Genomic DNA, 15151 nt, shown 5'->3' with positions numbered 1-15151 from the left:
AAGGGGTGTGTCAATTCGTGATTATTATTCTTTAGGGACTATTTTAAGTGCGAAACTTTATCAAACTAATCTGTGTAAAAGAAAAAAAACTGTTGGAATTTATCGCACAATTTATTTTAATTTATAGCAATAGCGTTAAGAACTAGAAAAATATTTTATGAATATCAAACAGAGATGCTTATAATTAATAATTGTTTTAATAAGCATTGCATTGCGATTTTTTTTTAATAAAACGCTGAAAAGGAAGACAGTAGTGAGACTTGTTTCCGGGCTGATCAAATCCATAAATGCCTATGGTAAGAAATAAATATATGTTTCAAAAGTATTATATGTCAAAATATAATATTTTCTATACTTTAGAATATCCGTAAATTGTAAACTCAATTTAAAAGTACGCCAGATTAAACCAATTTCCCAATCCCAATGTCATAAACTGGTAGATTTGTTTTGGCGAGCACTCTCTAGTCTAGTTATTGATAATTTAAAAAGACAACCCCGTGGAAGCCGAAGCACAATACTCGTCGGTGGCTACGGCTAATAATTTTACGGATTTAATTGTCTGCGAGAGAAAAGATTCAGACCCGTACAGGCTCGTATTTATGCCACCCCTCCGACAATGGTTGCCCGTGATAGAATTGGTCCACCATTATGCGGTCTACCCTTATAAGTCAAAAAAGGGTCAGAAAATAACGCGATATCGGTACCTCTAAATATAAACAAGAAGACCCTATCGTGCTGCGCTGGATAAATTGGCCGAAAGAATAACATTATCGTTAAAGAACGTTTAATCGAATTGCCATGTTGACTTCACGTATGAACCTATTTGTAAGTATTCTTATTTTACGGAAATAGGCCGATATAATAATAAAGGGAATGTTTATAATAATCACATATATCTTAGAACTAATACTTTGTTAAGGGTCAAGTGGTTATAATGAATAAAACATATCGATCATTATGAATTTATTATAAAATAAATTTAAAAAAAAGTATTGTATTATATTAATAACCTATGGACAACAGTGTTTATGTTTATTATTATTTGCAGATTGACCATTATGATGCACGATTTGTAATAAAAATTCCAAAATAATAAAATACCGCACTACCATCCTGAGACGTAAACCACTCATAAGTACCACTGAAGAGACTACTCTTTGTTTGAAAAGGACGCGCGCTAAACAATACATCTACCATGTGCACATTAATATTATTCGCTGTAGTGATTCTCTTAAGATTTTGAAGGTGTGCCTAGGGAGAAATGAAATTTGCTTGCAAACATACGTATCTGCGATTCATCAGAGCTGTCTCGTACTAGCATTATAAAAAATGTGACACTTTGTTACAGATGAGAGGGACGCCACGAAGCAGCAAAGAAGAGCAGACATGAGATAAGAGACTACGTTGTCACATGAGACATCAGCGGATAACAGATTCCAGCTGATCCACTGAAATCACAGCTGATAATAATACAACACGACATGCCAGCGAAGACTTTCTAGACCTGCCATTTTAACTCCACATCTTAGTAGCAGTATCAACATTTCTCCATATAGTATGTTGTAATTTATCTATGTTAATAAAAAAAAAAACTATTACTAGCTTTTTCGTCATATATTTGCCTTTAAATTCATACTATAACTATATATTTTGCATATGTTTATCTACTACCAAATCATAATTTATACATTAAAAAAAATCTTAATTCATGAATCAGCAACATAAATTATATTTTATGTTGCTGAATTATTCAGTGCAATGTATTTAACATTAAGACAGCAATATTTGTGGCAAAAAAGGTAACATTCGATCCATCTAAATAATCTCAACAAGGTGAATCGGTGTTTGTCGTAATTGTATTTTCTATCATTCTCTCTAAAAGCGTACACGTATCACGTATACTATATCAGCAATCAGGTTACTCGCGACGAGCGTTTATTTTTAAATCATCAGACAAAACAAGATTAAGCGATCTCTGTGCACGCGATACGTATGTGTTCTGCTAAAAACGAAGCTCTCGTGGAAAACTCTCAAAGAAAACTCGACTCATCCATGCGAAGCGTAGTAGAGAGCACAAGCGAACAGTAAACACGGGTTTTAGCTGGTAGTGTTGCTGTGATGGAAACGTTGGGCACTTATTTAACCAACCGTGCATTGTGAATGCGCTCTGCTCTGATTTACCTCTTCCTGGGGGACGCACGCTCCTTGTAATCAAAATTAGATGTGCGATGAATAGTGAAACGGTATGCTCCGCTTATGACGCCCTCTCACAGAACAGTCTCTACAAACGAGGTTTAGACGGGATGCGATTCATTAGAAATGTGGCCAGTTGTATTAAATAAAGATATACAATAAAAGGTGTTTAAAATAACATACACTATAATATAATCTCAGAAGAAAAAATGTTGAGTATGTCTGGTTTACACAATTAAAATATTAAAATTACATTTTTTTAAAATGGCAGATATTTAAAAAATGAAAAATAATCATGAAAAATTCAGTTAAAATTTACTTATTTTTTTGATTTTTAACAGCCGCCACTTTGAAAAAAAATGGCGGATCAAGATATCTATCAAAATTAACCGTTATATAAACATACCTAGTATAAACATGGACGTATACTTTTGGACCTACCGTCGTATTGTAGGCTACGTCAATACAATCTTTTTATTGGTATTTTTTCGCTTATGTTGTGTCTGTATTATAGTCAACAGTATATCACTATACGATGCGTAAAAAAACACCCAATATCATTATATTGGGTATTCTCACCGAGTCGCCGCTAGACGGACAGACCCTTTAACCCGCACCTACGCCAGTCAGTCGAGTTGTTTAGGTTCGAACCACTTAATTTATATTCGGCGTTCGAAGCGCTTTCCACTCTTCCACCGCCGCATCCGGGTGACGTTTATATTGGATTTTTCCTTTCGCCCTTCGTCACCCGAGCGGGAGAATTCGCAGAATCCCATTATGCGGAATGCGACGCGAACTTTAATCATCCGGCCGGACCGGTTCGGTTCTCTCGCACCCTTCGAGGGCTCCCACATGGACAAACAATACTGCGCCACGTGGGGCTTATGTCTCTCGTCAACCCTGAAAATGTGCCTTTGTTCAAGTCGAGTACCTCGAGTACGCTGCTCTGTTTAACAGACGGTACACACGACAAAAAAATGCAGCCTTTAACATGCGCGGCCTGAGAGACCACTCGAACCAAACTCGGAAAATGCGTGTTTGTTTACGATATACGTATTATATATACATAATATAAAATAAACATCGTCTGTGATTTCCATTTTGTTAGATTTGGAGAATTTCTGCTTGTTGATTTTTACGCGTGCTTAATAAGCGGTGAATCGGTATGTGAATGTGTAAACTGATGTGGAATAGATTGATACATACATATGTATATTACTAAGAATTGTGATTCTTAGTACATTTAAGGATTCCAAGAATCAAGATTCTCTCTTTATTAAATCTCACATTTAAATATTGTTTAATGTAATTTTAGTTAAAAATTATTTTTTTATTTATTAGTATAAATAGACAAACAATTAATTATTATAATACTATTCTATAAAAATGTACAACATGTACTTATAATATATTTATATATACAGCATTACAGTATAATATTATTTCATCCCCTGGGTTCTGGTAAATGTGCCAACGTGACACTTGGCAAAGTTGAAAGTTAGTCGATTGTCGATTGACCACATTCACAGCGAATCCAGGTCTTTTTATAAGAAGAGTGATCCGAATATATGCGAATCCACTGAACTGAAATAATGGTATACTTTTAGCACTATATATAAATAAATATTAAATCACTACATGTGTATAGTAGAATATAATAACAATTATATTCTGATCTTCTCAACTCAATTTAAAGCTTTCAAGGCAGCATGCGTATTTTTAAAAATTTGACACGGACCCACCCTTTAATATGCAGTAGTGTTTGTAAAACATTAAAAAACTATTTGTACAAATATAATTTTCAACAAAAAAGGCACTATAAAAATCTGCGCGAAATCTGCAGATTTTTCAAAAAATGATAATTCTCAATAAGAAACACTGATCTTTACGCGTGATTAATAATCATATACATTTTATACCCTTTATCGACAATTACCGAAAAGTCATCACAAAAACATAGATATTTAATTTTATATTGTACGAGCGATGATGCTTAGTAAATGACACTTACAAAAACCATTCGATATTGTGTAAAATATAGGATAAGCTTTTAATTATTAAAATTATATAATCATAAAATAGTATGTTTTTATGAGTACAAATCAGAATTTTAGTATTTATAAATCGTTTTGTTGCGTATGTTGCAAAGAAATATATTTATTTGGTGGTATAACATTAGTATTTTTAGCCAAACTGCAGAGATCTGCGTTTGTGCATCAATGTAATGATTTCTTGAATCGATTTTATTCAAAGAATATTGAAAAGACTTTAAAAAAAGAGCCACTGATTCTACTGCTCCTAGCCTTATTTACCATAATGTTTTTTTAATGTTGTAATAGGAATAGTACAATAAATATTTTTGTTATAGATTTCCCATCCTTTTACACTTTCACCAAATAAATTATGAATTTGCTAGACTACCAAAATCCATTCAGATTTAAAGTTTGATTTTCACAATCAGTACAATTGCAATTTTCACCCTTGTATATTTTTCTACAATATTTCCAACATGGTCTCGCCTATAATTTCCTTAAATTTTGAAGGGCCTCCAAAATATGAATTGCCCTGGACTTTGCATTTTCTTTAAAAGACCCTGATTTTACATATGTGTGTGCATGCTTAATATTTTATAAATCGCAACATGTTAAATTTAAATAAATTTTATTATCATTATAAAAAAATCAGAATTGTTACCAGTATATTGAAATTAAATCGAGTTCTTTTATAATATTATTTTAAATATTTATTTATATTAGTTATAATCGCAGTCGACACATAATTGAGAACGACGGTTCGGAAAAACCACTGAGGAGCGTTTGCTTTCGAATCGAGCGGTAACGTTGTATATTCCACGTGTGTTTACCCTTACATGTGCCTATGAATTTGTGCGATGGTTGTCGACGAGTTCGCAACATCGATTGAAATTTGGTAAGCCATATAAATAAACATGGTTTCGAATTCTGTCTAAACGTATTTGCTTTCGGGGTTCGTTCTCGGGAGGACTGTGCCGCAGTTCAGATTCCCAAACAATTAATAACGAATTTTCATATTATAATCAGTGGTTGAAAGTGATACTAATTAATATTGATCAATTTATTTTTTAAATATAACACTATACATAAACTATAATTTAAAATAGTGATAGTTAAATTAAAAGGTAATAGTGGAAGCCAGTTTGTGGGGCAATATAATGTAGAGATAACGGTTTACGGTCTATAATGAAACTGCACTAATCGGACGTTAAATAACGAAATTTTAAAGCTTTCATCAACACGATACTGATTTTGATGGATCTGTCAAATTAAAAACATTTTAATTTAACGCATGTATAGGATAATTGGAAAACGTTGAAAATGTTATGCGCATAAATACATTTCGAGATTGAAAGTATGGAAAAAATTCAATGAATGAAGAAAGTTTTAAAAGAGGCACGGAATATACTTACGTACGCTGCTTTTGTATGTTTTATTGGTTGAAAAAATATTTAAAAACGAGGGTTGAATAAATTTATCTGTCTGTGCTTACTTGGCGTTTATTTTTGTCACGCCGATTACTTTTTTCTCTTCAAAATTGCTTATTAATTTTATATAGGTAAGATATTTTATTATATTTTGAACCAACGTATGTTAAAAAATCCTTCGATATATTATATATGATATTGAGTAAACCTTTGTAAAATGTTTTTTTTTGTCTGTCTGAAAACTATTCCCCTATACGTTTTTCGCTGCATATTCTTTTTTTTTCCACAAGCACAAAATTTACATTATTTTTAATAAAAATATACATAAAAACTAATGAGAACATTTTATTTATTCAAAGATTTAAAAGACATGTCTATATGTATTGGATTATCGATTGTTGAATACATTTTTTATTTGTAAAATTAAATAATCTTAGAACCATTTCTACACATTAAAATTAACCTATTCGATAACCATCGATGCTTAACGCCAATCGAGATAATCTGTATCGCTTTTGATTATTCCGTTGCACGGTACACACTCCAGAGCGTGTCATGGCATAAAATAATCTTACAAACAATATATTAGTCGCTTGGTATAATTATTAATTTCTATCAGTACTACATGCATGTCAGTATACACTTTATCATTCTGTTTATTATTACAGCGCACTGATAAATTCCTCGTCACATCTTCATACGGATCGGATGGCATTCGAATTAATTTATACATTATCATATTATCCGGCGCCGTTATCCTGGCAGGATTTAGAGCAGTTGACTCTGGCCAAATCCGAAACGTTCAATCAACGACTATCAATTTCTCAACAGATTCGGAGACTAGCTAGCTTTTCCCTTAAGCACTCATATTTATTCGGAGCTTTTTGAAGCTCGCTCCCAGAGATGCGGAGACAAACAGCTCAGATTACGCGGAAAGCTCGAACGTACGGAGACGTTCTCTTTGGTGAAGAAAAACGAAGCATTTTCGTTCAGAAATATTAAAAGTCAAATTTAAAATTGTTGGGAAACGCTGGAAGTTCGCTTTTGCCGCATTTGCTCGATATGAACGACAAGACAAGTGTGTATTAAATAACAATGTATGGCAGGACTCAATGTCTCAATATATTTTTAAGTGCAATATTGGTAAAAATGTATCTGTCTTAAAAAAATATATTTTTTTTATACTTTCATAAACTTTTATATTAGTACATAGGTATTTTTATGATAACATATTGAATTAGATAAAATAGTTCAAATATCTGTTTTAGTAATTGTAAATGTGAATATTATGTAAGTTATTGATTTCTAAATAGTGAATTACTGATATTATCGCAGTTGATGTAACATTGTACAAATTCTAAGGAATTAATAGATTTATATTTTTTTACACTAGTGAGACTCGCGTAATAATCTACATATTTTATGAAAATCAGTAATGTTAAGAGTACACCCCTAAATCTAATTTGATAAAATCGCATTGTTTAATTAACGTTACATAAATTACAATCACATGCCTTAAAAAATATATATTTAAAATTGTTTAACTAAAATACTGCTTTAAAAAAATAATATAGAGCAGACTTTTTCCTAGTAATATTAGTAAGTATTTTTATTTATGCTGTTTAATCTCTTGATTAAAATGTAATAACGTATGTCAAAATCAGGTGCTTAAAATGTTAAAGAAAAATTAAGCTCCTAGGCAAAAAATGAAAAATATTTTTTTTTTCTTGTTTGTTCCATTTCAATTTTAACAACAAATTGTATCAAAAATTAAAAAATTAGGAAAATTCTATTTTTTAAAAAAGTTTTTAAATTTTTATTTTTTGTAAATACTAATAAGCTCCATCTATTGTCATTGCATTTTTGGATTTTTTCAGGTAGTGTTCCCAACATCTGGGATAGGTACAGCGTATACTCTAAATAAATTATGTATAAATAATAGGTAAGAAGCCTAATTTTTGTGCTAAGAAAAAAATAAGAAAAAAGTTTTTGTTCATTAAAGGTTAAAAAAATTTGAGTACTTATTTCGTCCCTTAATTATCTCATTAAATTCTTATTACTTTATGAAAGTAAATTATTATAATATTGTCATCTAACTCAAATATTTATTTTATTTGCTGGTTTTATTATTTTCATATCCTTATATATAACAATAACAAAATTTGTCGTCGAGCAGCCATTTTGAGCGGCGAGTAAACAAGATGGCGGCGAGTCGCGAAACAGCGCGGGAAAAATAAATTCGGCACCCATAAATACGCATTAAGAGGAATAACCGAGACTTTTCCATGCAAATACGTTAACAAGTGGCGTCTCTCCCGGCGGATGTATCTCATGCAAGACGTGGGGACTTATCTACATAAATCTCATTTTTTCTCCCATACATTCCCGGCCAAACGGTTACAAGACAAATCCCCGGAAACTCGGCGTGATATGTTGCTTTGACAATTTTTCTCTATCGCGCACATACACATACATATCCGATATGCGTTAGAATGTGTGTGTGTGTTTAAAAATAATTCCGTTGATAGTGGTTCGGAGCATCCCTTAGGCGGCATCCCCCGGGGAGGAAGTAATATTGCGAACTCGTCAATATTACTTTTTGTGGCCGGGGAACACATATTACATTCAAGTGTGCACTTTAGAGAAAAGACGAGAAAATGCTATTATTTAACTCGAAGCTACGTAGATGTGTTTGTGTCTGTATGTACGTAAAATATTATACAGAGCCGTTTTTGAGTAAGCAATGAATTGTTGTCCTTAAAGGGAGTCGGACTATATTCAATTAATATAACTTAGTATCATAAAAATATAACGTTGACAACAGATCTTACCAACTTGGATAGAACTGCAGATAGAGAATCCATATTTTAATATAGAATAGTGATAAAGGTAAAGTATTAAAGATAAATTTTAAATTATTAAAAATAGTAGAAAAAGGGTTTTAGCTGCTTTATTAGAGCGCCAGCCAGCTGTTTTTTTTATTTTTTTTTATTTTATTTGAAATTATTTCTTATACTTTAAAGAATGATATAAATTGTATACTTTATTTAACATAGTATTTGTCATTTATTAACTTACAGGCAGACCCCACACGTATTTTTAAATATAAAATCTCGATTTACAAAGCAGAATTGCAGCAGAATCGTTTATCACCCTATATCATCTCGGTGGCATAGATTTTGCAAATGTAGATGGTCCAAAAGTAGAGATGACTAGTCGTCTTATGTGGCCAAGGTGAATTTGAGTTGAATTCAAAGCTGGTCTGTCTTAGATAAATTCCTTGATTATAAATATCCCGTTCCGTGAAAATCGTCAGATCCTATTAAACTCAGTAAATAGATTAAACTACTTTTTAACCCAATGGAATGATACTCATACTATACTTTTACTGAAACCAGAAAAAGATACAGATGATATTGCCACTTACATACCGATAAGTAACTTACCAATTATGTCAAAAATATTGTTAAAAATAACAAACCGGACTAAATCATCAATTTGGCTTAAAAAATAAACACTTTACAGAAGAGCAAGTGCACATGTTGCCAAAATATATCAATAAGGATGAAAATACAAATACTGCTCCAGCGTAATCTTAGAGCTAGGATTTTGACAAAGTCTGGCACCCTTGACTACTTTAAAAAATTAGGAAAATTATTTTACACAACGTGTATTTAATAATTAAATCATATCTTTAAGATATACACTTACAAATTATTCAAATACACAAAACTGCAGTAAATATAATCGTTTGTGCCTCAGGGCAACGTTCTTGGACCGATACTGTATTTTTATATACAATAGATCTTCCTTAGATGAACTCAATGATAATTGCTACATTTTCTGACGACACTACAATAATAGTACTGACATAAAATTGTATCGAAAAAACTTTAAGATCATCTCTCAAAAGTCTATGCTTGTCTCTCTAAATGGAGAATTAGTGCTAATGAAATTAAATCAATGTATGTTACATTTAAGCTAAACAAAGATAATTCAGCGTCGGTATCATTTACCAGGAAATGGATATTACAAGGGAACTCCGCTAAATAACTTATAATTAATCTTGACAAAAGACTGACATGGAAAGCTCATATTTAGAAACAAAAGGACATATTTGAGACAATTTTGTACTGGTTCATAAGAGCAAATTCAGGTTTATCATTGGGAAATAAAATAATAATACATAGCTATCATAAAACCGGCATGGTCATATAAAGCTCAGATTTGGGTTTTAAATTTCATATCTTATATAAATATTCTTGAGAGATTCCATAATAAATTCCTCAGGTAGCTGACCAGTGCTCCTTGTTTTGTGCCTAACAGTTATATATTGAGTGACTGCAACTGTGTTAGTGTAAAAGAAACAATTTAAAAGATAAGTAAACAATGTTTAAACATTTTAATATTTCTCTAATTGTATCTTTTGACTTGTACAGTAATATAGTTTTATATATATGAAACATTTACCAAGATTTAAGTAGAAAATAAATAAAATAAGATATTTATATAACTTGTGGTCGATTATTTGGAGACATTATTATTCTTAACGTCTCACGAAAGAAAATTATTTTAAATCTAATTGGCATATTTCCCATTTGATCCAAAAATACATTAAATATATTATTATAATCGAAGGTCTGTATAAGTATTCATTGAAACAGCGTTGGTTGCAAGTGACATAGAAATGTCTAAGTATGTAGAAGCCTTTGTATAATATATGATATGCAGCAATTCTTGGAGTAAGTCGTTCGTTTGCCAACGAAGTTTATAATAGCTAAACTAGTTTTGTATGGTAATTTAACATAAAAAAATATTATCGAATAATTGTAAACCTCAGTAAGCGTACTTAATAAAAATAAAAGGGCAACAAACGTTGAAACGGCCCTGTGTATATGTATAGCACTCGTATGCGCATTACCGCCAATTTTACGATTTTGTCTCTACGGGTACAATTTCATGTCCTCGTATTTTTAGGCGATTTGTTAAATTTGCGGAGTTGTACTCACATTTTTTTATTATATTTGTGAGCGTGTCTATACATTTTCATATATTTTTGCTAAATAATAAGTGTGTGGTAAAATAACTTGAAATTTGTACTAAGAATATCCAGAAAAGAAAAGTACAATGATAAAGAAAGATCATTTATTTAATAATTGACTAAAAGGGATTTTCTTGATTCTAATGTAATGATATATCAATATATCAATAAATAATTTATTTTTTACTGTTAATTATTGACATTGCAGGCAAATAGACGCTGAAAAACCAGATCCAAGCGGTCGATCCAAGAGTATTTTTCTAGTTCATAACATCATTGCAATAATCAGAAATAATGGTCAAGAAAACAGATTACCTTTTGCCTCAAAAGAAACGTATAACTGGATTAACCTTGTTCTTAGCGTAATTAAGAATTTACAATAAAAGTACACTGTTGCTGTAATTAAGGTCTAATAAACTTACGTACGCGGATTAAGCGATGTAAACTATATATTAGTAAAATAAAAAATGTTTACATTTTTGACTCTTTTTTATTACGAATATCTCGCGTATATATTTAACGTTAAAACTGCATAGTAAAGTGTTATATGTATTGCTATTAGTATCTTATCATCCTGCTGCAAGCAGATGGCATCCCTGTGAAAATTTATTTTGCAGAGGTCGCGTTCGCCATTTATTTCACTAGTCGTTTATTTTTGCTTTTAGAAAACATATTTTATTGCATTTGCTACAATGTATACAAGTTGATATATTTATAATAAGTTTACATTCAAGAAAATAATATTACAATCGTAAGTTTAATTCAACTTTTTAACAATGGTGTTAAATCTTTAACGTGCTGGTTTTCTATAACTTTTGCTAAAAAACATGATGACTTGATTATTTTTTGAAAAAGATGTCGACATTGAATGCTGTACAAAATTACAGATTTTTAAAATAAATAAAAAAATATATTATAATAATCTGTATTATATATAATTTGAAATATAATAAAAATTGATTTTATTATCAGTATCCTTCTTCCTAAGGATTATCAAAAATTATCAAAAGTATACAATTTTCTAATCGCAAGTTTTAACAAACATCAAGCAACTATAAATATTTAAAAATATACAAACAAATAGGTCCTTGGCATTTAATTATCGAAATATAAAATATTAGCAAAACATTATAAAAAATTCCCTTATATTTCATTTCGGAAAATGTTTATAATTTAAAATTTATTTATTAAAATAAAGACTATTAAAACATAGGGTCGGTGCTTAAAAGTTAATTTTAATTAACACACATAAGGAAATATTCTAAAAAATAAAGCACTAAAAATGAATATTAAATTATTTTCTTACCTAAAAATTAAATTTTATAATACCCAAATACTTGGCATATAAATCATGGCATCGTACCATGAATAAATTTTATTTAGATTGAATGATATTTTCGTTTGATTCGATTCGATTATTTTAATGGAATGCATTTTTCTTCGCCACTCTTAGTGGGTGTATTTTTTCCCCCTTCTTCGCAGCATGCCACGAACCACTAAAATCCTTTGATCTATCGCTCAGACGATATTGCTCAGTTACTCAACCACCTATTTAGCATAATATTCGTATAAATCTCTCTGAATCCGTTTTATTTCACTTGTTTTCCAAAGCAAACTCAAACTAATACAAATGGTCGCCACGAAGAATCCTCTTGTATATTTATTATCTGTAGTACAACAAATATAACCGTCGCATTAATTTGTCACTGATATTGTTATACTTCGTGTCACAGTCATATTTCACTTCGTAAATTAGTTTGTTTTTATTTTAATTATAACATTTAATGGTGTATTTTTATCATAGTAATCGATAAGTTAAATTTATTACTGAACCCGCAACTATCTATTTTTTAGCCATAACAAAAAAACGATAGAAAATTCGATAAAACACGTGGTATTTCACTACAACGATATTAATTTAATCCTAGTTTTAATTTCTTAAACAATCACTGACAACACAAAACAAAATCAAAACTGGAAGATTGTTGCTAAATGTTTTAGGATTCAACTGATATTTTTTAACTGAACAATTATATTCTTTTATTATTATACAAGTTGAGAAAAAGATAATTGAAATTAACGGGGAAAAGTTTTTAAAAGCGTGTTGCTTATTCTCGACAATACGTCAGTTCACAAAGCGTTGGTAACAACAGAAGCCCTAAAGACCTGTGGCTTCAAAGAAATGTTTCTTCCACCCTTTACTTGAAATATAGCTACAAGCGATTATTTTCTCTTTGTAAATTAAAAATTAAACCTGAAAAATATGGTTTTGTAGGTGAATGATAAAATTTAAAGGTCGAAATGTTTTTTTTAATCATTAAGTTACAATAATTATCATGAAAATTACGAATCAACGTTTCTTATTTTTTATTGCCATAAAAAGTATATGGATATACCTTCTTATGTACACATACACTATATGTATATTATGTAAATATAGTAAATACATGTTGACATGTATTGATGTATTATATTTACCATAATATTCGTATAAAATCGTTTTTTACGTGGTAAACCAATTTAAATATATAACTTTGAATAAAAAACATCGTACATGGTTTCTAACATTTTTTATGTTTTCACATTTAATTATAATAAAATAAAAATAACATAATAGTTATTACAGTTATGAAAAAAAATTTAAAAACATTTAATAGTTTACTTAAACTATTAAAAAATACAGTTTAATAAACTTATATATATAACGTTTTCAGTATTTCTAAAAAATTAAAAAAGGTTTAAAAATATATATAAAAATAATTAAAGAATAATTAATATATATTGAACAAACAATTTGAGACCACTAAAATCATTTACCTTTACCTCTAAAGTAAAAGTAAAGTAATAATATATTTTAAAGGTCTTTTAAACAAATAGCTCAAAAAAATAGTTGTACTATTGTAACATTAACATCGCAAAAGTATTTGTGTAAATATGTACGATTATTTGCTGGTTGTGAAATTTAGATATAAATTCTGCTTAATTTAGCTATCGGTCTAAGGTTCTGAATTGCGGCTAGTCATTAAGAGCGAAATTCTTAAAACTGCTAACTAATTTTACAAAGATACCATTGTTTATAATACTTATCACTGGTTTATATCTATTTTTATGTTTAAAATTGCAATAAAAAATAAAAATACAAAATATAAAAAACCTTTTACAATTTATATGAATAAAAAAAAACAATAATTTAATGTTAATTTTCATACAGCAGAACCAATTTCAAGTTTACTTTAACCTCTGAAGCAATATAGGCTTTAGCATTTTTTGCGTGTATTTAAATTTAACGTAGTTTTTATCATAGTTAACGATACACGAGATTAGTGAGCTAGTGTGATTTTGAGAAATATTTTTATAATATTTTCTATTATGAAAATTACTTTAAAATTAGTTTTTTAATTGTTGGTATTTGAAGGCTAACTTGCATTTTCTTATGATTAGTATAAAAATGTGCATTATATGACATTTTTATACCTTTATTTTGAATGACTTGCAATTCATATATAATCTATAAACATAAGGGCTCTTTAGGGTGTTTAATTTGTAAATATTAAGACGTTTTGCCTAAAAACCTCAGCTTGTACTTTACACTGTGTTTGGTGTATATTATTTATAAAAAAACATCTGTTTTACCTATGTAATAATGATCGGGTATTTAATATAGATTGTCTTTATGACTTTAAAATTTCAAAACTATTATTTTAAGTACAGATGAGTATGTATTAAGGGAAAATAATCTAAATATGCTGCTGGGTAGTAGTGATACGAAATTCTAGAACTGCCATAAAATCGAACAACCTATTTATATATAAATAGATTGATTGTCGGCTTTTCTCCTAAGAAACAGACCAATCCTTGCACGCCCCTTCAGAAATTAAACTAAACAATGATAGACCGTGAATCCATTACGATTATCACAGTCGAGTGGCTCATGGCGTTTGAGGAGGTAGCCTGTAGGGTCTTTTGCCTTCCCCCTCTTTCTCTCGAGTGCTCCTTTTGTTTTTTTTACTCCACACCCTCTCGGTCGCTTTTCCCACTTTTGGTCCAAAATCGCTGGCGCTCCATCAAACCGTGGGGGTGGTAAATCACAAGGCTTTATTGCTACCTAATCCAGCTGACGTACTTCCGCTGCGATTACGGACATGGGAAGTTGGCGGATGGGCGAGGTCGCCCGCTAACGATCGAATCAATTGAAAATTTTACACGCCTTTTTCCGAGCACTAGAGTCGTTGAAGATATTTTTACAGTTATGTCATAACGCACGGCTATTAAAGTAATCGATTAAATAATTTATTTTATAAATATACAGGGAAAAAAGGAATAATGTATGCTGATTATATAACACTTAGCTATATAACATTTCCATTTAAAACTTTTTTTATAAATGTGTATTTCAAAGATATAAAAATATTACAATATACACAATACGAGTTTTAAAAATGTATATTATGTATTAA

Source organism: Plectrocnemia conspersa, unplaced genomic scaffold (assembly GCF_051122295.1).
Source record: "Plectrocnemia conspersa isolate PC_06_02 unplaced genomic scaffold, ASM5112229v1 ptg000001l, whole genome shotgun sequence".
Taxonomy (NCBI): domain Eukaryota; kingdom Metazoa; phylum Arthropoda; class Insecta; order Trichoptera; family Polycentropodidae; genus Plectrocnemia; species Plectrocnemia conspersa.
This window is presented reverse-complemented; position numbering follows the sequence as displayed.